At 37.9% G+C, this 26,847-nt stretch overlaps 1 protein-coding gene across 1 annotated transcript in view; it reads right to left on the bottom strand.

The window, feature by feature from the left end:
* The window catches only part of LOC121370696, a 74,114-nt gene extending 49,332 nt beyond the window's left edge, over window positions 1–24,782 (bottom strand). Inside the window, exon 1 of the mRNA XM_041496106.1 lies at window positions 24,587–24,782. The gene's annotated coding sequence lies outside the window, so the exon portion shown is untranslated. The remainder of the gene's footprint in view (window positions 1–24,586) is intronic.
* Window positions 24,783–26,847: the final 2,065 nt, after the last annotated feature.

Below are 26,847 nucleotides of genomic sequence, written 5' to 3'. Positions count from 1 at the left end.
ATCCCATGCTACTGATGGAAAAATGTAGCGGGTTTCCTCTGAAAGACTACATGTCAAAATTACTAAATGTTTGACATCCGAAAAATGGTGATTATTAAATTAAATTAAATTATTAAATGTGCTCTAGTAGCGTCGCTAAATAAAACAAACTTTATGCCTTAAACAATAGGTTCGAAAGAAAGAAAAAGTATTCACTGGAGACACTGAACATCGCTATTTTACCATACAGCAATATCGCTTGCGATTTTACGCCAACGCTAGTACAATGAACTATTTTTTAACATTTTAAAGAGAAAGAATTAGCTATAAATGAAAAAAAAAGAGGATGAGGCTTCGTATTTATGGCAACGTAGCGAAAATATGTTTTTTTTTAATATATACGAAAATACCGATAACAAGTGAAATATGTCATGCTGGTTGGAAAAATAGCCTTTGAGATAGGGGGTGGGTGGAGGGGAAACTAAATATGTTTAGGTAATATTTAACTCAGTCATTTAATGTCTCTTGCGATTAATTTTTATAGTGTCAAATTCGTGGATGCTTTTTCCAAAACCCGTCATTAAAAAAAAATGTTTTTTTTGGTGGTATTTTTGTTGTTGTTGTATTTAACCACTTAAAGCACATTGATTTCATCGGTTATTGGATATCAAACATTTGGTAATTCGAACACGTAGTCATCAGAGGAAACCCGCTACATTTGTCAATTAGTAGCAAGGTATGTTTTATATACACTTTTCCTTCAGACAGGAAAACATATACCACGGCCTTTGAGTAGTTGTGGTGCACTAGTTGGAACGAGAAAAAAACCCAATCAGTTGAATGGATCCACCGTCGTAGTTTGATCCTGCGGCGCAATCACCTCAGGCTAGCACTCAACCGACTGAGCTAAATCTCGTCAGTTTGTATTATTAATGTTAGCAGCATCATTTAACAAAATATATATTTTATTAATTTTGTTTAACCTTGAATACTATTGTTTGTGGAAACTTCAGTGATAGATGTATGGCGTAGGAATACAAAGTTACACTGATAAACAGCTAAATGAAAGTGACCACAATATGACGTCATTTTTTCCCGGTCTTTGATCTGTGCATTTTCGTGTCTTGTTTAGTTATTTTGGAAGTCATTATTTTTGGGGACTGCGTTAGCGGTGGCGACGAACAATAACGCCCAGAGTTGAGGCGCGTTAGTGCTCAGCGACAAATATTTTAATACAGCGCTTGCCGCAACCGAAATGTAAACTCGGCTTTAGACAACTTGACGTGTTATGTTCGAACAAGATACCATAACATAACTTGCTACAAATCAGGACTTCTAGATTATGGTTGCCCCACTCCCATGGCTAGTGATATTCAGTGTAAATAATTACTATAATTAGCCCGACGGCTAGTGGAAAAAAAACCTTGTCAAATGCTGCATTTACATATATATTTTGTAAATATAAATATCTTGCCCCCTCTTTCCACCCCAATCTAAATATTTTTAAGCTCAATCTCCGTCTTTAGGTGACATATCTGATTATTACTATTAATAAAATTGTATTAATTTAAAGTAGGGCTAGTACAGTTTTAAAATCACTGATCCCATCGCTAGTGGATTTTTAAAAATAGAATTCTAGAAGCCCCGTACAAATATTCAGACTATCTTTTGTATTACTTGGCATCGTTTCAACTGACGATCTATCATTTACCTACTCCAAATATAGTGAATGCAACTCCCTGCTTGAAAGCATCATTCATCAAACTTTAATAATATAATGTCTACCGATACTAACGTGTTTGCAGACATTTGAAGTTAACCGTATAACAACTTTCCAGAAGACGAATTAGAAGAAGAAAAAGAAAGAAGAGGAGGAGGAGGAGAAGAAGAAGAAGAAGGAAGAAGAAGAAGAAGAAGAAGAAGAAGGAAGAAGAAGAAGAAAAAAAAAAGTTTGTTTTGTTTAACGACACAACTAGAGCACATTGATTTATTAATCATCGGCTATTGGATGTCAAACATTTGGTAATTTGACATATAGTCTTACAGAGGAAACCTGGTAAAAAAAATTCATTAGTAGCAAGGGATCTTTTATATGCACCATCCCATAGACAGGATAGCACATACCATGGCCTTTGATGTACCAGTCGTGATGAAGAAGAAGAAGAAGAAGAAGAAGAAAAGAAGAATCGGAAGAAGTAGTAGTAGTAGAAGAAGAACGTAATAAAGCCTGGTCAAAGTATTAGCATATTTCTGAGGGAATTTTGTTTAACCGAGTACAACTGTTACGTTGGATTGCTCTATAACCCTTAGTTCCTATTAGATGTGAAATTGCGAACCTCTCAAGCCAACCTCTGTGTGTTAGCGACTATATAATTTAGAGTATATTATTAATTCTTGTTTTGTTCGTGAGACCTGCCATTCCTATATTCCCTTTGAAGACTCTGCAATCTAGGTAACATTAAAACGCAGGTGTAGGTGACAACGTATGAATGCTTCACTTGAAGTGGACCTGCTTTGCAGTTGAATACCCCGGTAAAACCTGATTTACATACTATCTGTAACACTCAGCAGACGTCATCGACGCAATCTAATTAAAATTAGCTCCACTATTACATGTGGGTCTAACAGCAGCCTGCTGGAGCTCATGTCGGACCTTTCATTCGACCAATCAAAACCTTACTTGCAAAATCATGCCAGTGATTTGAAAATAATTTGAAAACATTCGGAATTATGCCGAGGGTATACGAAATAATTCGGGTGAATTACTAAGTATGCCGGAAACTAATTGCAACATAAAATTGTATATAAAATTCGTTTCAAGACGGGGAAAAAAACGTGATGGTATAGCCATAAAATCTGTTTATACTAGTATACAATCCAAAGTTTATTACTGTACTTTTCCCCCTGTTTTTTCAATGTTGAAATAGACCAACAAGTTCGCCTATTGCATAGATAGTCTCGCCCGATATTTTTAGAATTTGTATGCTCCCGAATAACGCTATAAAAGGCGAAGTGTAATTGGCCGATATTTAAATAGTTATTTATAGATGAAATGTCACCTGGACATGGCAGTCCACGCAATGCTGTTAGATCTACTGGCTAGATCCAGTAGAGCTAATTTTAATCAGATTGTCATCGACGCAGACCACAGGAGATTTTTTTTTATGGAAAGATATTTGTAGACTTTGTAGAATTGGTCTGCGTCGGATTAAGGAAATTGAAGCATGCTCATCTTTTCAGATCTATAGCAGAGTCAATCTGCGTCCATTACATATAAGAGACATAAGAGGCATAAGAGACATGTACACACGCGTCAATGGCACTCCGCATATGTTCACGTATGGTTATACAAGGAACATTCATACTAAGATTAGTGTAAACAAAAAGTAATCAACTTTAGGATGTCTTGTTACACATATCACGAATATCAGGCATGGCAGTCTGAACTACTTTAAAAAATACTTTAACATGGTGACCGTGAGATGCTATTTGAAACAGTTCTGCCAATTCTGAAATTATACATTTTCAAAAAAATGTCCAATAAGGAGGAGTTTTTTTTTTAGGGCCGTCAAGATGACCTGTATCCGATATTGACTGACAAACCAAAAGTAACTGTTGTCTGCAGTGCAGCATCATATTTACATAATGAACACCTCCTAAAGTAAACGTACAATTCAAACGTAAGTACAAATGCAGTATGTTATATTTTAAAATATATTAAACGAAATAGTACACTTCGAGGTACTTCCTGTGAGTTGAGTGTGTACAATCAGAATATCATATATTTAGTCAGAATATGCATATCTGAAGACTCTCATTTCCATTAAATCATTCCCTCGAAACTCATTTACTCTAGTAAACCACTGTGGTTTCAAAAACCTTTATTGGCATACCATAGGAACACCATCATACAAAAGGAATATTATGAGGAAGACATTAAACTATTTGATGAAGTGCTGCCCATACAACATTTAGTTAATGGGAAGTAATGATGTTGACCCGGGATTTGATACATAATAAAACTCACCATCATCATGTTCGCGTTTTCGTCTCCTTACAAAGGTACTGAATGCCAGTAACCAGCGAAATATCAACGAAAATATTCGTTAGTAAAATTCGGTGAAATTATGATTGATTCATGTGATCTTATTTGATCTCGCAGCCGATGATCATGTCCACACTATTGTGGACTGTTGCTAATGGCATGCAAAGCAGCCTTTTAACAACGCGAATAGAACTTAATTTCTACATACACTGTAGAAATGTGATTAGTGTACTGTCTAGTCTCCGCTAAACTCACGCCCCAATTGGTTCCAGAAGAAGATCCGCATGGACTTTATCTCCGAATTAGTAGTTGAGCCTTTAAAGGATATGAACACGAAAAAAGTAATGCATTTTCTGAAAATGTAATTTTGCATCTGCCAAATATGGTTATCTGTCTTTGTACTCGTATGGAAAGTACTCCTACCCTAATGGCAATTCCGATATTCCAAAATATCTTAACTAAGGACAATCAGTAGGGAAGGGACGTGAGAACGTCTGTATGTGTGTGTGTAGTGGATGGTGTGTTTCCCTCTTTTCAGAGTTTGACAAATCCACTAGCCATCGGCCCCTGGTAGTGAAATTTTGGTCTGGGCTAGTGAAAATTATCTAATTACACTGGATTGTCTCGACACTATGAAGTTTAAAAGAGCAGTGTTTGATAAATGTTAAAGTCACTAGCTCTAACATAATCTTTGGCTAGTGCCCTAAGTATTATAGTAATACAAATGCTAGTGCCCTATGTATTATAGTAATACAGATGCTAGTGCCCTATGTATTATAGTAATACAGATGCTAGTGCCCTATGTATTATAGTAATACAGATACAATACGCTGAAACTACGCAGACAACTCACAGTGTATTAGTATTATACATAGTGCACTAGGGTAAGATTCTGTGAGGGCTGGTGACTTTCTCAAACATTTGTCAAACACTGCTCTTTGGAACTTAAATGTGTCCAGAAAATTGAGTGTTTAACGTAAATGTGACGAGATAGGTAGGAAGGAAATAGTTTATTTAACGACGCACTCAACACATTTTATTTACGGTTATATGGCGTCGGACGTATGGTTTAGAACCACACGGATATTGAGGGAGAAAACCCGCTGTCGCTACTTCATGGGCTACTCTTTTCGATTAGCAACAAGTAACAGGATAGCACATACCACGGCCTTTAATGTACCAGTCGTGGTGCACTGGCTGGAGCGAGAAATAGCCCAATGGGCCCACCGACGGGGATCGATCTCAAACCGATCGCGCATCAAGCGAGCGCTTTACCACTGGGCTATATGACGAGATAATACAGAAGTGTCATTATTGTTTTCGAAAACGAGTTCAACAGTTTTGTGGTCTACGTCATCAGTTCATGCGTACTTCTTTCAGTTCTTGTATTAAGTTTAATGGAATCAGGCTCTGAATCTCGGTTGCGTTTCGGATTTCATACTGACATGATGCTAAACACATATAAGTTAGATTTTATCTGAACTAGGATTATTTATTTAGTAGTCCATTGCCAACTTGACCAGCAAATCCACCATCATTTGTTTCACGCGGGCACCATCGGTCATATCGCCATCTAGTTGGTCTAAATACACTAAGAGGGATCGGACATACAACCTATAACACCTCATACACGTTGGTAACGACATCTAACATATCATTTAGAATGTTTACCAAAAGGGCCCATTCCTGTATTAAACCTTTTCCCGAAAACTAAAAAGGAATTAGTCTTAAAGCAATGGTATCCAAATTACGATAAAACTGTTGACAGAAATATCAAGTTGTGGTTTGTAATGTCGATACTGACATCTTATCAATGAAGAGATTTATATCAAATATTGCTGTATCCCCTGGTGATGCGTTTGAAAGGTTAATAGACATCGGTACCATTCTCAATTATCTGGCAAATTGTTTTCCTTCATTTGTACGTTTTCGTTGTACTTTGAATGACCTTTACTTTATCTCTTTTTATATTTGTCTTTGGACTTATGTATGTAAGTATGTATGTATGTATGTAGGTATGTAGGTATGTAGGTATGTATGTAGGTATGTAGGTATGTAGGTATGTATGTAGGTATGTAGGTATGTATGTATGTATTGATGTATGAATATCTATATATTGTATGTATGTCGAGGTTGACTATTACATACATAGATATTAACGCACTGGCGCAGGGGATAATTAAATCCTTTCTGGCCTCACAAAGTGTCCCATACCGTTGCTTGGACTCGAACCTGTGGCACCGATTCGCCCGCAAATTGCAAGGCTAACCACGATACGCTCTGAGCTATCGAAGCTTCCATAAAAAAGGAAGTTTCTTTAACTCAACCATATGCATGGGGCCTACAATCTACGCGGTCGATCCCGCTTACGTGCATGAAACAGTGGGCAGACCTGGCACTGGCTAGTATGTATTGATGTATGAATATCTATATATTGTATGTATGTCGAGGTTGACTATTACATACATAGATATTAACGAACTGGCGCAGGGGATAATTAAATCCTTTCTGGCCTCACAAAGTGTCCCATACCGTTGCTTGGACTCGAACCTGTGGCACCGATTCGCCCGCAAATTGCAAGGCTAACTACGATACGCTCTGAGCTATCGAAGCTTCCATAAAAAAGGAAGTTTCTTTAACTCAACCATATGCATGGGGCCTACAATCTACGCGGTCGATCCCGCTTACGTGCATGAAACAGTGGGCAGACCTGGCACTGGCTAGTATGTATTGATGTATGAATATCTATATATTGTATGTATGTCGAGGTTGACTATTACATACATAGATATTAACGCACTGGCGCAGGGGATAATTAAATCCTTTCTGGCCTCACAAAGTGTCCCATACCGTTGCTTGGACTCGAACCTGTGGCACCGATTCGCCAGCAAATTGCAAGGCTAACCACGATACGCTCTGAGCTATCGAAGCTTCCATAAAAAAGGAAGTTTCTTTAACTCAACCATATGCATGGGGCCTACAATCTACGCGGTCGATCCCGCTTACGTGCATGAAACAGTGGGCAGACCTGGCACTGGCTAGTATGTATTGATGTATGAATATCTATATATTGTATGTATGTCGAGGTTGACTATTACATACATAGATATTAACGCACTGGCGCAGGGGATAATTAAATCCTTTCTGGCCTCACAAAGTGTCCCATACCGTTGCTTGGACTCGAACCTGTGGCACCGATTCGCCAGCAAATTGCAAGGCTAACCACGATACGCTCTGAGCTATCGAAGCTTCCATAAAAAAGGAAGTTTCTTTAACTCAACCATATGCATGGGGCCTACAATCTACGCGGTCGATCCCGCTTACGTGCATGAAACAGTGGGCAGACCTGGCACTGGCTAGTATGTATTGATGTATGAATATCTATATATTGTATGTATGTCGAGGTTGACTATTACATACATAGATATTAACGCACTGGCGCAGGGGATAATTAAATCCTTTCTGGCCTCACAAAGTGTCCCATACCGTTGCTTGGACTCGAACCTGTGGCACCGATTCGCCCGCAAATTGCAAGGCTAACCACGATACGCTCTGAGCTATCGAAGCTTCCATAAAAAAGGAAGTTTCTTTAACTCAACCATATGCATGGGGCCTACAATCTACGCGGTCGATCCCGCTTACGTGCATGAAACAGTGGGCAGACCTGGCACTGGCTAGTATGTATTGATGTATGAATATCTATATATTGTATGTATGTCGAGGTTGACTATTACATACATAGATATTAACGCACTGGCGCAGGGGATAATTAAATCCTTTCTGGCCTCACAAAGTGTCCCATACCGTTGCTTGGACTCGAACCTGTGGCACCGATTCGCCCGCAAATTGCAAGGCTAACCACGATACGCTCTGAGCTATCGAAGCTTCCATAAAAAAGGAATGTATGTATGTAAGTATGTATGTATTTTTATATTTTGAATATCTCTATTGTATGTATGTCGGGTTTTGACTTAAACATACATATATTCAATGACGCACTGGCACAGGGGATATTAAAATCCTTTATTGCCTTCACAAATTTCCTCATGCCGTTACCGAGACCCGAACCTGTGGCACCCAATCGCCCGCAATTGTTGGGCCGGAACGCTACCAATCAGACCAACTACGTTCCACAAAAATAGAACGATCGTTAGTCGACAGTATTCGTACCTGTCCAACAACCACGCGGTTCTAAGGCCCCATGGCTTGGCAACGTTTGACTTACATGCAGATGTGGACAGACCTGGCACTGGCTATATATGTATTTTTATATTTTGAATATCTCTATTGTATGTATGTCGGGTTTTGACTTAAACATACATATATTCAATGACGCACTGGCACAGGGGATATTAAAATCCTTTATTGCCTTCACAAATTTCCTCATGCCGTTACCGAGACCCGAACCTGTGGCACCCAATCGCCCGCAATTGTTGGGCCGGAACGCTACCAATCAGACCAACTACGTTCCACAAAAATAGAACGATCGTTAGTCGACAGTATTCGTACCTGTCCAACAACCACGCGGTTCTAAGGCCCCATGGCTTGGCAACGTTTGACTTACATGCAGATGTGGACAGACCTGGCACTGGCTATATATGTATTTTTATATTTTGAATATCTCTATTGTATGTATGTCGGGTTTTGACTTAAACATACATATATTCAATGACGCACTGGCACAGGGGATATTAAAATCCTTTATTGCCTTCACAAATTTCCTCATGCCGTTACCGAGACCCGAACCTGTGGCACCCAATCGCCCGCAATTGTTGGGCCGGAACGCTACCAATCAGACCAACTACGTTCCACAAAAATAGAACGATCGTTAGTCGACAGTATTCGTACCTGCACCGATTCGCCAGCAAATTGCAAGGCTAACCACGATACGCTCTGAGCTATCGAAGCTTCCATAAAAAAGGAAGTTTCTTTAACTCAACCATATGCATGGGGCCTACAATCTACGCGGTCGATCCCGCTTACGTGCATGAAACAGTGGGCAGACCTGGCACTGGCTAGTATGTATTGATGTATGAATATCTATATATTGTATGTATGTCGAGGTTGACTATTACATACATAGATATTAACGCACTGGCGCAGGGGATAATTAAATCCTTTCTGGCCTCACAAAGTGTCCCATACCGTTGCTTGGACTCGAACCTGTGGCACCGATTCGCCCGCAAATTGCAAGGCTAACCACGATACGCTCTGAGCTATCGAAGCTTCCATAAAAAAGGAATGTATGTATGTAAGTATGTATGTAGGTATGTAGGTATGTATGTATGTATGTATGTATGTATGTATATATTGTATGTATGTATTTAAGAATGAATGAACGTATATACGTATGTATTTAAGAATGTATGTACGTATGTATGTATGTAGGTAGGTATGTATGTAGGTATCTATGTATGTATGTATGTAGGTATCTATGTAGGTATGTAGGTATGTAGGTATGTATGTATGTAGGTATGTATGTATGTAGGTATGTATGTAGGTATGTATGTATGTATGTATGTATGTATGTATGTATGTAGGGGCGGGGCATAGCCCTGTGGTAAAGCACATGGCTGATGCGCGGTTGGTCTAGGATCGAACCTCGTCGTTTGCCCATTGGGCTCTTTTTCGTTCCATCCAGAACACCACGACAGGTATATCAAAGGTCGTGGTATGTGCTAGCCTTTCTGTGGGATGGTGCATATAAAATATCCCTTGATATTAATAGAAACATATAGCGGGCTTCCTCTCTAAGCCTATATAATGGAATTACCAAATGTTTGACATTCAATATCCGACGATAAATAAATCAATGTGCTTTAGTGGTGTCGTTAAACTTTAACTTGTTTGTATGTGTGCATGTATTGATGTATGTGGGTATGGATGTATGCGTATGCGTGTTTATGTGCGTGTGTATGTGCGTGCGCGCGCGCGTGTGTGTGTGTGTGTGTCTGATAATAGATTGATTTTCCTTTCAGCATCACGTGTTCCTCTCTTCGTTTCTCATTACGTTGCCTAACAAGGCATGCAAACTCAATAAGACGTAGAACAAAGTTAATTTACAAAATAATGTGATTTCCTGATCAAATGGTTAACAGTATTTTTGTCTTGTCTTTGCCCTTGTCTCTTTTTGTATTTGCTCATTTTAACAACCATTGTACAGCATTTTAATAAGCTTCCAGTTATAATATAGAAACGAAGAGATTCATATTCCTAACTAAGCTTAATAAAGGGTGTGTACTTTGCACTGTGGTTTTGTATTGGTCTTGGTGTTTTGTATTCATTAAACGATACATTTTTTACAATAATACATGTATACATACGTGCGCACGTGGTGTGTGTGTGTGTGTGTGTGTGTGTGTGTGTGTGTGTGTGTGTTTGAGAGAGAGAGAGAGAGAGAGAGAGAGAGAGAGAGAGAGAGAGAGAGAGAGACAGACAGACACAGACAGAGAGATAGCGATATATATTATATATATATATATATACACACACAATGTGTACTTGTTTTGAGCATACGCGCGCGTGTGTTGTGTTCAAATTAGAGTAATTTACTGGCAGCAGTAATGCACTGTAATTTTTGTAGTGACACAAGACGTTATTTTATGTCAACAGTAGTTAGCCTACTTGCTCAAGTTTTACAAGAATATTGACCTACTGTAATTTGAAACCGTCTGGTAATGTACCGTAAATGTTACATCAAACGTAGTACAAATTGTTTTTATGTTTCTTTTTGTGTTTTTTTTCTCAACGTCAATAAAACCATACTGCCTACGGATTAAAACATCCCCAGTTAAATGATTGATCCAGAGAAATAAATGGTGTATGTATGTATGTATGTATGTATGTATGTATGTAATGTATTCAATGCATGTGTGTGTATGTATGTATGTATGTATGTATGTATGTATGTATTAATGTAATAATATCTATATAGTGTATGTATGTCGAGGTTGACTGTTACATACATAGATATTAACGCACTGGCGCAGGGGATAATTAAATCCTTTCTGGCCTCACAAAGTGTCCCATACCGTTGCTTGGACTCGAACCTGTGGCACCGATTCGCCCGCAAATTGCAAGGCTAACCACGATACGCTCTGAGCTATCGTAGCTTCCATAAAAAAGGAATGTATGTATGTAAGTATGTATGTAGGTATGTAGGTATGTATGTATGTATATATTGTATGTATGTATTTAAGAATGAATGAACGTATATACGTATGTATTTAAGAATGTATGTACGTATGTATGTATGTAGGTAGGTATGTATGTAGGTATCTATGTATGTATGTATGTAGGTATCTATGTAGGTATGTAGGTATGTAGGTATGTATGTATGTAGGTATGTATGTATGTAGGTATGTATGTATGTATGTATGTATGTATGTATGTATGTAGGGGCATAGCCCTGTGGTAAAGCACATGGCTGATGCGCGGTTGGTCTAGGACCGAACCTCGTCGTTTGCCCATTGGGCTCTTTTTCGTTCCATCCAGAACACCACGACAGGTATATCAAAGGTCGTGGTATGTGCTAGCCTTTCTGTGGGATGGTGCATATAAAATATCCCTTGATATTAATAGAAACATATAGCGGGCTTCCTCTCTAAGCCTATATAATGGAATTACCAAATGTTTGACATTCAATATCCGACGATAAATAAATCAATGTGCTTTAGTGGTGTCGTTAAACTTTAACTTGTTTGTATGTGTGCATGTATTGATGTATGTGGGTATGGATGTATGCGTATGCGTGTTTATGTGTGTGTGTATGTGCGTGCGCGCGCGCGTGTGTGTGTGTGTGTGTGTGTCTGATAATAGATTGATTTTCCTTTCAGCATCACGTGTTCCTCTCTTCGTTTCTCATTACGTTGCCTAACAAGGCATGCAAACTCAATAAGACGTAGAACAAAGTTAATTTACAAAATAATGTGCTTTCCTGATCAAATGGTTAACAGTATTTTTGTCTTGTCTTTGCCCTTGTCTCTTTTTGTATTTGCTCATTTTAACAACCATTGTACAGCATTTTAATAAGCTTCCAGTTATAATATAGAAACGAAGAGATTCATATTCCTAACTAAGCTTAATAAAGGGTGTGTACTTTGCACTGTGGTTTTGTATTGGTCTTGGTGTTTTGTATTCATTAAACGATACATTTTTTACAATAATACATGTATACATACGTGCGCACGTGGTGTGTGTGTGTGTGTGTGTGTGTGTGTGTGTGTGTGAGAGAGAGAGAGAGAGAGAGAGAGAGAGAGAGAGAGAGAGAGAGAGAGAGAGAGAGAGAGAGAGAGAGAGAGAGACAGACAGACAGACAGACACAGACAGAGAGATAGCGATATATATTATATATATATATACACACACAATGTGTACTTGTTTTGAGCATACGCGCGCGTGTGTTGTGTTCAAATTAGAGTAATTTACTGGCAGCAGTAATGCACTGTAATTTTTGTAGTGACACAAGACGTTATTTTATGTCAACAGTAGTTAGCCTACTTGCTCAAGTTTTACAAGAATATTGACCTACTGTAATTTGAAACCGTCTGGTAATGTACCGTAAATGTTACATCAAACGTAGTACAAATTGTTTTTATGTTTCTTTTTGTGTGTTTTTTCTCAACGTCAATAAAACCATACTGCCTACGGATTAAAACATCCCCAGTTAAATGATTGATCCAGAGAAATAAATGGTGTATGTATGTATGTATGTATGTATGTATGTATGTATGTATGTATGTAATGTATTCAATGCATGTGTGTGTATGTATGTATGTATGTATGTATGTATGTATGTATGTATGTATTAATGTAATAATATCTATATAGTGTATGTATGTCGAGGTTGACTGTTACATACATAGATATTAACGCACTGGCGCAGGGGATAATTAAATCCGTTTTGGCCTCACAAATTGTCTCATGCCGTTGGTGGGACTCAAACCATGTATGAATGTATGTATGTATATGCGCGCATGCGTGCGTGTGTGTGCTTGTCTCTATGTGTGTGTGTCCCCTGCGCGTGCTGTAACCTCACCGTGGTGCAGGGGTGTAACATTCTCTTTGAACATGGCGAATACAGCACAAATTGAAATTTTGAGTAAAAGTCAGTGTCTCTCTGTGATACTTGTATTTTTGCACAGTTCTTTACACTGTTTTTATTTAAATCTTGAATTTTTATATTGATGTTGCTCATCACCTTGTTTGCATTACCATAGTTTGACACCCAATAGCCGATGTATTTTTCGTGCTGGGGTGTCGTTAAACATTCATTCATTCATTCATTCATTCATTCTATGTGTCTGTGAACATTCATAAAATCTTCAATATAATTATACTTGCGGTTATAAGTCAGAACGACCTTAGTCAACGCCTTAGAGAAAAGCACAGTAATATTTTTGAGGTATCATTTTATGCCTCGTTGCGTGTTCTAATTTAGCATCCCATCGAACAGTGAGCCACAAAGTCAGATTGAATTATTGATTGTGCGTGTTCACGCAGTAAGACCTACACTAAAGGTCAATCTTTGTGTGCGGTAAGTAATATCAGGTCTGTGGTAAAAGTAATATCCCGTCGTCCCATTCTTGAGGAGTAGATTACGTGGCGGTAGTGTGGCTTCGTCTCTACAACTCCAGACCATGTTGTTGACATTTAAGAAACAGGTTTTGGAAGGAAAAGTGTCACGGGGATCCTATAATACCCGTAACTGAATGAAACACACGATTATCCAAATATCTCTCCTAACTGTATATCTATTAGATCTCCCTGTAACGGGCAGTTATACCCGCGTGGCTCGTCTAGGTATGATCAGAGATAAGATCTTATATAAAGTATATATTATTATAGCACGTTTAGCTCACTAGAAAATACAACAAAAACACAATACACTTTGGAATCTGTATTAACCTACGCTGACAAATGTACTGCCGCAGTAGTTACTTAACAACAAATAATAACAACCAAGAACTGATCATTTAATTAGTTAATCTCTAGGTATCTAGTTTACACAATATTCTAATCACTTCACCGTGACACAACACCCACACGTGTGATAATTGAGAAACGCTTCCAGGGGAACTTAATTAATAAAGGAATTACAACTCTATTCCTAACTGGTTAATTTTTAAATAACCCTTACTTCTCATTCAGTAACGTGTGATAATTGAGAAACGCTGCCAGGGGAACTTAATTAATAAAGGAATTACAACTCTATTCCGAACTGGTTAATTTTTAATTAACCCTTAACTACTCATTCAGTAACCTTGTAACACAGAATTAATACTGGTACCTATCACAATAAAGACAATAACCTACAGTTTACCTAGGTCCTCTAGGATGACTGGTTAAGCTTTAATAATTATTTAGACAGTGAGCCTACAGTTTACTGCGTCAGATGACCGGCAGCACCGTCTAAATAATATTGGTATAATACAGTATTAAAATATTTAAAGTCACATCAAGGTTATACACAGAGCAGAAATAATATATAATTACCACGTCCGGACTGAACTTATATATTTCGTTCAGTGGACGACGTCCCTTTCCCCTGCAGCCTTGCTATGTTTCTCCCTGATATCTCTAAAACCCTAGCTATTTATTATAAAACCGAATATCGCCTGGGGGTACATCGCGGCACCGAATACCTACAAGTGATATTTCCACAGAGACCAAGCCGGCATATTTTTCTTAGATGGTCAGACTTACTGTCGCCAGTTCGCTGACAATGCCCTGGTTGTAAAACAGAACTCGTGGAGGTATTACGTAACTACTGGCCACATGGCCTGCGCACATGGGCTGGGTGTGTATTAGAAGAGCTCGACGACCGTCGCGCAGAGGTATTACGTAACAAAGTGCCCACCTGGGCTTAAGTGCATATTGAGGCTGCACACGACCCTCTAAAACAATTAATATCGCCACAGGCGAAAAGAAATTTAAGAGCATGTTCCGTCACAAAAAGAAAGAAATATTTGTCTAGAGACACCTCAACGCATTTTAAACTACAGCCGTTTGATGTTCTCTTCTACCGCTTTCAGTTCCTTTATGTTCCTTAACATCCAAATCAGAAGTCTTGCTGACTCATTGAACTCCGTAGTCAGAAGTAGGATCATGTCTTTCGCTGCAATGTTTTCCCTGATTGTTCTGGGATGTGGCCAGAGTTTCTGTCTTGCACAGTCAAACGTTAGACATCTTTGCAGCATTTGGTGTCTAACATATATATGGTCATTTCGACATTTGGCATAGAATGAAAGGAAATCCGTTTCCACCGCATACGCTACTGCTATCGAGCATGCAGCAGGGGATCGTTTTATAATTATGCACCTTCTCATACACAGATCACTATATTAGGCACTGGTTGGGACGATGAAAACAAATACCCGACGTCATCAGGGATGATCGAACCTACGTCCTGTCGCACCTCAAGCGGGCGCTGTATCACTGAGATGCATTCCGTCTCTCAACCACATTCTGGGGGTGTCTATAAAACAAACACCTTCCTTTCATCTGTAGTAGGTTTACAGATGGTTGTAGTTGGATTAACTACACTTGACGCACTGGCGTAACCGGAGGAGCGGGGGGGGGGGGGGGGGGGGGGGGGGGGGGGGCCGTTTTTTTCCCACCACATTTTATATTTTTGTCATTGACTCATAGACAGTGTTGTCGCTCCTCACCAATGTGGGTGCATCTCCATATAAAATCCTACAGGGCTCCGTTTTACGAAGCGATCTTAGCGCTAAAATTACCTTAATTGCCTAACTACTTCATGCACTTATGATGATTTTAGCGCTAAGAACACTTCGTAAAACGGGACCCTGGCTAAGCCAATGACTTGACGTTTCTTTGGTCTGACTGACAACTGTCTGCATGTAGAAGAGCGCAATATGGGACGTGGGGCCAATGTGTATTGTGTGTTGTCAAGCACGTATATGGATAAAGCGTTTACGGTAATACACGAAATAACAAGACGTCATTTTTGAGTGATTTGGACTAAGCGCGCCATTGAGACATGCACGTGCGGGCAGTGGATCTGTCAACTTTTATCAGAGTGTCGGAAACGTTTTGCTGAACAGATCCCAGGTTATGACGCATCACTGAGTGGAATAATGTTTAAATCGATACAGAGCTATAAGATCTAACATGTAATTCCTAAATTTGTTTCTGTTACCCTAAAATAACCCAAAATGACGACGAAAGTCAGTTTAACGTCAAAGTTATAGATACGTTTTAGTAACAAAATAAAACAACACACCTCAAGAAAAACAAGAAAAAAAGGTTGAACATGCATTTGGGAAGTGTATGTGGGGTGGGGGGTGGGGAGTGTATTTCTCGCTCTAGCCAGTGCACCACAACTGGTATATCAAAGGCCGTGGTATGTGCCATTCTGTCGGTGGGATAGTGCATATAAAAGATCCCTTGCTACAAATGAAAAAATACAGTGGTTTTTTTTTCTCTAAGACTATATGTCAAAATTACCAAATGGTTGACATCCAATAGCCGATCATTAATAAATCATTGTGATCTTGTGTTGTTGTTAAATATAACAAACCTCTTTATTCTGTTGGTTCCCGTTCAGAGTCAAATTCAACAAAATGATTTCAAAATACTTTTAAAAAGTATGCATAAACTTGGCTGTAATTGACCAAATCGAAACACGGCATTAAGCTATCAGAAACAATATATGTAGAGGATGCCTGACTGAAATGCTTTAACAATAGATTGTAGGATCGTAGGCACCACGCCACTGCCGCCTTACATTGGACCCACTAGATTATATAACACCCCAGTCAGTCCTTCAATGAAGGCAGTGGGGGGAGGGGAGGCAGGGTCACTGTCCCCAACTTTGCCACTTCCTAGGGCTACACTTTTCAATCAGCGCCTATAGATCTACGTGGTATGTACTATCCTGTCTGTAGGATGGTGCATATAAAAGAGCCCTTACTGCTAATCAAAAAGAGTAGCCCATGAAGTGGCGACAGCGGGTTTCCGCTCTCAATATCTTGGTGGTCCTTAGCCATATAACCGTAAATGAAATGTGTTGAGTGCGTCGTTAATTAAACATTTCCTTCCTATAGATCTTTTAAATGCACTACTTTACTGACAGGACAGTGCACAGTATGGCCTTTGTTACAGCAGTTGTAGAGCACTGGCTGGAACAAAATGTAGACGAACAGACCCAACGACGGGGATCGATCGCGCATAAGGCGAGCACTTTATCACTGGGTTACATTTCGTCCCTTGGAGGATTATGATCATAGAAGCAATTATAACCACCATTAGTAGCGCGATGTCACAGTGTGATTTCGGATTCATTTCATATAATGTATGATCACGAACAGCTTCGTGTTAAAGCGCTACGCCGTTCAAACAGTAAAGTTTGTTTTATTTAACGACGCCACTAGAGCATATTGATATTTTTTATTTTAATATCGGCTATTGGACGTCAAACATATGGTCATTCGGACACTGTTTTTAGAGGAAACCCGCTGTCGCCACATAGGCTACTCTTTTACGACAGGCAGCAAGGTAACTTTTATTTCCGCTTCCCACAGGCAGGATAGCACAAACCATGGCTTTTGTTGAACCAGTTATGGATCACTGGTCGGTGCACGTGGTTTACACATACCCATTGAGGCTTGCGGAGCACTCACTCAGGGTTTGGAGTCGGTATCTGGATTAAACATCCCATGCCTCGACTGGTACCTACCAGCCTGTAGACCGATGGCCTAACCACGACGCCACCGAGGCCGGTCCGTTCATACAGAGTGCAAAGCGGTTCTGATCTTCATACTAAAGTGGACGACAAACATGATCACGTTCAATTTACAAATATCAGGCGAGAGAAGGAGTACACAAATAAAATGCAGAGCGGATAATTTTGCCATGCTCTTATACCACGAAGGTTTCAAGCATGTCTGTCCCGTCTCTGGATAGCCAGTGGCCCGACACGGGACAGAAAATACAATGCAGTGAATATTATATTTATACAAATATAAAGCTAGAAAGTGATTAAACCCGTTCTCTTGGCTAAATAAAATATGCTTTGGAGCTCGCTAAAACTCGCTCATAAGATTGATTTTCTTCAGATTCGTGCCATAAAAAAAAAAAAAATCTGCAAAACAGAGAGACTCTTTATCTATTGTTATTTGAGACTACATTGATATTGTTTACCATTTAATATGACATCAATGTTAATAATAACAGCAATGTACAAAGGACACTAACACCTTTGCTTATAATAATTCCCTATGCCAACTAATAACCTACACAATGACGGTACTATTCGTCAAAAACCCCTCTAGGCACCTAGTTTACAATATAACAATTACCCTCTTTCCAATTTATGACAGAAGTGAATCTATCTAGTGAAACTAATACCTCTTAACGGAGTTACACGGGAATATCATCCGTATTCTGTCCACCATTGCAAGCTTTAATTTACTTTCGGAATTTGGTTAAGACGTACGAGTGTATTTGACACAGTGAGACTTCGCTAAGTGGATCGCACTCGATTTCCCGTCGTACAGTTAAGATGGTCAGATAAGATTATTGGTGATCAGTTTAGCTAGTTAACCCAATAATCAAGAAGATGTGCATCCCGAGGTCTAGCCAGCGACGGAAATCGGGGAAAAGGTGGCGCAGCGATTAGGCCATCGGACTACAGGTTGGTAGGTACAGGGTTCGTAGCCCGGTACCGGCTCCCACCCAGAGCGAGTTCTTAAGAACTCAATGGGTAGGTGTAAGGTCACTACACCCTCTTCTCTCTCACTAACACCTAACCACTAGCCCACTATCCTGGACAGATAGCCCAAGAAGCTGAGGTGTGTGTGCCCAGGATAGCGTGCCTGAACCTTAATTGGATATAAGCACGAAAATAAATTGAAATAAAGAAAGAAGAAATGTTTTATTTAACACATTTTAATTACGGTTATATGGCGTCGGACATATGGTTAATACTGTTATCTGCACCAGGGGCCAGTTGTTCAAAAATGGTTAAGTTGACCATGGGCTTGTATAAATATCTACTTGTGGATGTTTTTGGAAAGCTGACCATGGGCGTGTATAAATATCTACTTTTGGATATTTTTGGAAATGTAATATGCAATAATAAACGTTTCTGTTTTGTTTTGTTGCCCAAACAGCTGGCTAATTCGCTTGAGCAACTGATCCCAGAATAGGTCAATATACGAGATATATATATATATATATATATATATATATATATATATATATATATATATATATATATATATATATATATATATATATATAGCCCGATGGCCTTATATACAATAAAGAATTGAATTGAGATGGACATATGGTTAAATACCACAGAGATCACTTCAGAGGAAACCCGCTGTCGACATGCCATGGGATACTCTTTTCGATTATAGTATAAACGGAGCTTATATAGAGTCTGTTTGTGAGAAGGGGTGGGGACTGGTGTTGATAACGACCAGTAAAAGACCAAGCCAGAGTAAGCACCATTTTAAGAACAGTAAATTGAATTATATGTTGATTTATCCTCGCATCATATTCTCAATTTGTCATTTCCTATGAGCGCTCTTGCTACTCATTTACTGTTTGAGAATTCATCTGATATACAGTTTATTTTGTACTTATAGGCTACTTGACAAACAGCCTGTTAGCATGACGGAAGGCAACCGGTGGAGCAGAGCGCACTCACCTTTCGCGAACACTTGGACCCAGTTAAGCCAGACAGTGCAGACAAACATTGTCTACTAAAGACTAGTTTATGCGCTTCACGTTAAACCAAATGAACACATGAAGTTCAGGCGCAAAACGCGATATAAACCATTTTCTTTTTTTTTTTTAGTTAAAGCCATTATTGTATGTCAGTAAGGGCTAATCGTAGGCCCGCTGAGTGATCCTTATGAAATTTTATTGGGTAAATCCCGTAGTTTTTTTTTTTTTTTTTTTTATCAAAACGCGATATACGCCAATTAAAAAAATCACTTTTATAGAAAATCCAAAAAAAGGATATATCGCGTTTTACACCTAAATTCTTCACATAGAACGTTAGCGTCGCTTGCTGTCTTTGAACATGGAACTGATATCATCAATGTGTTTATACAGCGACTCATGGGTTCTTGCCATCATCCTTCTATATATCCATTACACCTCCACATTGAGCCGTTAAACCTCATTGTGAAAACCAGAATTGGGATTTATTTTAAGCAAGAGTATACATTGTGCTACGCGATCGCAAGGAAGAACTGTTTTATTAAACGAAACGCTCAACACGTGTTTTTATAATTTACAGTTATATGGCGTCAGAAATATGATTAATGACTACACATATAATAAGACAGGAACGCCATTACCGCTACTCCATTGCCGCTATTCCATTACCGCTACTCCATTGGCTACACTATTCGATTATCAGCAGGGGATCTTTTTATATGTACCATCCCACAGACAGAATATAACATACCAAGACTTTTTTTCACCAGTTGTGGAGCCCTGACTGAAAACAGAAATGGCTCAGTGGATAGATCAGACATTAAGCAAGCGTTTTACCACTAGGTTACGTTCAATCTCCCACCCATCTCCACAACCGAAAGAGTGCAATAAAAGAGAAGGCAATATTAAAACAAACCCACTAAATAATAAACCAACGTATGACGATGAAATAATATATACTGGTTTATTATTATTATTGAATTTGTATGCCGTATACAAATTTCCAAACACGGCATATTGCTTAACATTGGGCGGCATGGATTTATTTTAACATTAGCATACTTAACAGTATCTGAAGACGTTTTGAGAAACACTCCAGACAACACCCCCAAAATCAGTGGAATGAATTTATCCCTTTCTCATTTTTCACTATGTTGAACCACTTGACAGAAGTCTGTAATTAATATCAGAATGAAACCAATGATGTGATTACAGATAACTTAATGATATATACTCTGTCATCATTGGAACGAGCAAAATGAGACAAGTCCGTAATTAATTACATTAATTAATATTTGTAGAATTCATTAACTTGTTGAAGGTTCCAATGAAACAGACCATATATTAATTGTGTGTTTACTTGTTCAGTATCAAACTGGTTGCTAACCACAGGAGTGTTTTAACACATTGTTATATGCAAAGGATAATAACATTATACTTTCCATTCCCCGATTTAGGAAATGAAAATAAACACTGTTTAAACAAAAGATAAAAATGGAAACGTGTGTGGTTAGTAAACCCATAATGTTTTAGGTTTATTGGTTAAGCATGAATTGAAAACAAAAGTAGAAATAAATTGGCAATTATTTAATTGTATTTTATGGGCAATAAGCATATTTTAAAAGTATCTCTTATGAACATTCTAAAGTTTGGAACAGCCATAAGAAAAACGGTGATCTCACACTTTAGGCAATTCCAATATGAACTGATTTATCTCAGGAATGTTTAGTGTACCAATAACTGAAGATCATCATAATATCATGGTTTTAATAATCTCGTTCATTAGTAAAGTTTGTTTTATTTAACGACGCCGCTAGAGCACATTGATTTTTTATCTTATCATCGGCTATTGGACGTCAAACATATGGTCATTCTGACACTGTTTTTAGAGGAAACCCGCTGTCGCCACATAGGCTACTCTTTTTACGACAGGCAGCAAGGGATCTTTTATTTGCGCTTCCCACAGGCAGGATAGCACAAACCATGGCCTTTGTTGAACCAGTTATGGATCACTGGTCGGTGCAAGTGGTTTACACCTACCCATTGAGCCTTGCGGAGCACTCACTCAGGGTTCTCGTTCATTAGAGATCATATGATGATAGTATATCAATGACTGAAGATCGTTATTATAAATTATGGTTTTAATAATCTCGTTCATTAGAGATCATATGATTTTAGTGTACAATGACTGAAGATCGTTATTATAACTTAGGGTTTTAATAATCTCGTTCATTAGAGATCATATGATGATTTTAGTGTATCAATGACTGAATATCGTTATTATAACTTAGGGTTTTAATAATCTCGTTTATTAGAGATCATATGCTTTTAGTGTATCAATGACTGAAGATCGTTATTATAACTTAGGGTTTTAATAATCTCGTTCATTAGAGATCATATGATGATTTTAGTGTATCAGTGACTGAAGATCGTTATTATAACTTAGGGATTTAATAATCTCGTTCATTAGAGATCATATGATTTTAGTGTACAATGACTGAAGATCGTTATTATAACTTAGGGTTTTAATAATCTCGTTCATTAGAGATCATATGCTTTTAGTGTATCAATGACTGAAGATCGTTATTATAACTTAGGGTTTTAATAATCTCGTTCATTAGAGATCATATGATGATTATAGTGTATCAATGACTGAAGATCGTTATTATAACTTAGGGATTTAATAATCTCGTTCATTAGAGATCATATGCTGATTTTAGTGTATCAATGACTGAAGATCGTTATTATAACTTAGGGTTTTAATAATCTCGTTCATTAGAGATCATATGCTTTTAGTGTATCAATGACTGAAGATCGTTATTATAACTTAGGGTTTTAATAATCTCGTTCATTAGAGATCATATGCTTTTAGTGTATCAATGACTGAAGATCGTTATTATAACTTAGGGTTTTAATAATCTCGTTCATTAGAGATCATATGATGATTTTAGTGTATCAATGACTGAAGATCGTTATTATAACTTAGGGTTTTAATAATCTCGTTTATTAGAGATCATATGCTTTTAGTGTATCAATGACTGAAGATCGTTATTATAACTTAGGGTTTTAATAATCTCCTTCATTAGAGATCATATGATGATTTTAGTGTATCAATGACTGAAGATCGTTATTATAACTTAGGGATTTAATAATCTCGTTCATTAGAGATCATATGATTTTAGTGTACAATGACTGAAGATCGTTATTATAACTTAGGGTTTTAATAATCTCGTTCATTAAAGATCATATGCTTTTAGTGTATCAATGACTGAAGATCGTTATTATAACTTACAATGCACATTAACAGGAACAAGAAGCAAATGTTTAAAACACACATGTTAATCTGTTTTACAAGCAACGTTTGCTTTCTTATTTTTGAAACTACTTCAGATATATCCAGAATTCCTCATTTTCAGGAGAGAAAAAAAAAATCATAAGTACCATCTGTGTTTGTCTCAAATGTCCCGCGCTGTTGCTATGACAGTTACATTACCAGACTAATAAGGAGTTCATTTCAAAACTAATTTGTAAAACTGCTTCTCTGTTTCTGGTGTTTGCTTCCGGATTAAAAACTGAGAAACAAAGATTTCTGCCCACTCCATATAATGTATTTCAAGTCTTGACTCACGATTCCTGTATTATTACTAATGAACATTTCAGCAGTACTAACTGAAATTCTTTACTATAACTTATGATTTCAATAACTTAATGGAAAATTGCAGGACTTGAAGTTCATTTCTTTTTCTTTTTTTATAATTTTAGACTTCAATAACAATAAGAATTGTAGATTGTTGTAACTCTCGATTTCAGAAACTATAGATAAATATTACTTCTCCTCGTTATATACATTGAGATTTGCATCTGTTATACATTCAAATGTGCGTGAGTAGCACATGAACAAGCAAACAAAAGTCCATTACTTAAGGATGATTATAACTCCTGATTGCAGTAACTGTAGGTTAGTATCAATTCGGCATTTGAGTTCAAGTGAGTTTTATAAGACATCTATAAACATGAAAAAGCAAATGAGCCAAAAGCAAATGAGCCAAAAACAAAGAACAACCATAAAGATATAACTCACGAGGTCAGTAACTTACGATTTGTTTTTAGTATTTAGCATTTCATCTCATATGAATTCTTTTTTCGGTGCAACAAAACTTAAAAAATTATCACTGACGAGTTCAGTAACTTACAATTTGTTTTCAGTATTCAGCATTTCGTCACATGATTTTTTTCGGTGTAACAGAAGGGTTTTAAAAATATATAAAGTGAGCTTTACAGCTCATCTATAAACACGAAAGAACAGCAAATGAAACAAAAACAAAGTACACAAATTAATTTTTTTTTTTTTTATTACTGACGAGTTCGGTAACTTACATTTTCTTTTCAGTATTCAGTATATCGTATCATGTGATTTTTTCGGAGTAACAGAAGTGTTAAATTTGAAGTGAGCTTTATAGTTCATCTATAAATGCAAATGAGCAACAAATGACCCCCCCCCCCCCCCCCCCCCCCCAAAAAAAAACCCCCCAAACAAAACAAACACAAAAAACAAACACACAAAAAAAAAACCCACCAAAAAAAACAAACAAACAAACAAACAAACAAACCCAAAACATACAAACATAAAGATGTTATAATTCACGAGTTCAGTAACTTACAATTTGTTTTCAGTTTATCGTGTAATATGTCTTTGGAATAACAGAAGATGTTTTTAACTTAAACTGAGCTTTATAGCTGATCTATAAACGCAAATTAGCAACAAATGAACCAAAAACAAAGTACCAAAAACATATATATATATATATATATATATATATATATATATATATATATATATATACCACGAGTTCAATAACTTACAATTTGTTTTCTGGATTCAGTGTATCGTCTCGTACGATTTCTTCCAAGTGAGAAAAAGAAGTCCTCCTGGGAAGCATTAAACCAGTTCTGGCGTGTTTGCCAAACAACTGCGCACGGCTCTCAAGTTTGTATAGTCCCGCACTACGTCTACGACCAAACTACCAAGAACTCGTCTCGCGTTGGTACCAGGTATCGATTCTAGCTCTGCCAACAGCAACCACCGCTGTCGATATGGAATTGGTCGATGACGGTGCCGAGACATAGGCGATCTCTGAAATGACTGCTGATTATGGCCAGCCTGTTACAAGGTATCACTCAGCACTCGTTACGTGCAAATTAAATATATATATGCGTGTGACAAAACCTCTCGTGAATACGTTTCGTGGATGGGGAAATAGCTAGCGAGAGTGCGTCTATATGTTGGTGAAAGATTCATTGGCTAGCTGTGGTAGAAGTATTTCGTATGGTATCTACAACCACAGGGTGCCTGGTAACACTATGGGACAAACGTCCACCGGTCAGTAAGCCACCAGAGTTTAAAAAAAAATGGACAGTGGTACACTATACAACTAAAACAGAAAATATGAGCACTATATTCACATGGGATTCAAACTGTGTGCTTTCTGAAATATGCTGAAACAAATTAGGCAGGGTAGATGGAGTTTTTGTTTTTGTTTATAATTTTGTATTATTGTTTTTTTAATATAATTACATTCACCCCTAAGGGTCCATATAAAATGTTATTTATGTAATGTCTTCATCTACATATCAATACAAATAAATCGAAAGATATATAATGTATAATACGTCAGGACAAAAATACCTTCGGCGCATTTTTTGTAGGTAGTGTCGGGTTCCCCAAAACACAATTAATTTAAATCAAGAAGGTGTTTAGAAGAGCTACAGTAAAATTTCAATTAACAAAATAATGTTTACACTACAGTTTAGTGTCAAAGATTATTATGATAATGTTTACGCTGCAATCTAATGTCAAGGATTATTAGTCTGATGTTTACACCAGTCTAATGTTAAGGATTATAATTCTACTCTAAGAAGACGATCCTCTAACCACAGGCTTAAGTGATCTTTTTAAAAGAAGGCTTAACGAAAATGGCTCTGCTTAAGGTGCGATAGGTCGAATGATCGAATCCTTGACGTGGACTCATTTGATTATTTTTCTTTCTAATCAGTCATTGTTGACATATTTAAAGAATTGCGTGGTATTTTTGGCATCGTTTGTTTACCACACACTGGTAACCCATCAACCTCAGAGCTGACCAGACAATCCAAACACATGATTGGCGTATGTAGGACAGAATGTTTCAAATTCAGTTGAATTTAAAGGCTCATATAGACTGGACGCGGCGCGTGCGTGCGGTACGGGTTAAACAAATAAAAATCGAAATACATTAACTTCAGTGAGAGCGTTTAGACTTGATTCGTGCGTCTGCAATAATCGAAAATGGTGTATATGCCCAAAATGAAAGCCGCAGATGAATCAGACTCAGTCGGACCGCATGCATTCGCCACTTCCAGTCTGTATGAAACATCATAACCTATATAGGGGCGAGACGTAGCCCAGTGGTAAAGCGCTCGCTTGATGCGCGGTCGGTTTCGGGTCGATCCCCGTTAGTGGGCCCATTGGGCTATTTCTCGCCTCAGCCAGTGCACCACGACTGGTACACCAAAGGCCGTGGTATGTGTTTTCCCGTCTATGTTATGACGCATATAAAATATACCTTGCTGCTAATCGAAAAGAGTAGCCCATGAACTGGCGACATCGGGTTTCCTCCCTCAATATCTGTGTGGTTCTTAACCATATGTCCGACGCCATATAACCGTAAATAAAATGTGTTGAGTGTGTCGTTAAATAAACCATTTCCTTCCTTCATAACCTATTGTAATGAATTTCGCACTCGAATATGAAACGAAACCATGTCACTTGAAATTTTACCCGGGTCCAGCTACCCCTTTCAGTTGTAGACTTCAATGTAATTAACACTAAATAGGCGGTCTTGACATACCACGTCTAAATACTAGTATCAGACAGACTACATAACAATGGAACAGATTATATATTTATTCAAGGGGGTCAACACAGAAAACAGTCCTCAACATTTCACAATACGAAGACAGTTGACATTTAAATTTTAATAGTTATTTAAAAGCCTCAAGAGTGAAATTGTCGATTTAAAGTCACGCTCCATGCGAGACAATCTAATCTTTGCCAACATACCCGAGAAAGACAACGAGACGCCTGA

This window comes from Gigantopelta aegis, chromosome 4, assembly GCF_016097555.1.
Source record: "Gigantopelta aegis isolate Gae_Host chromosome 4, Gae_host_genome, whole genome shotgun sequence".
In the NCBI taxonomy this organism is placed as follows: Eukaryota; Metazoa; Mollusca; class Gastropoda; order Neomphalida; family Peltospiridae; genus Gigantopelta; species Gigantopelta aegis.
The sequence above is the reverse complement of the archived record's forward strand: the minus strand, read 5'-3'. Positions and strand labels throughout refer to the sequence as shown.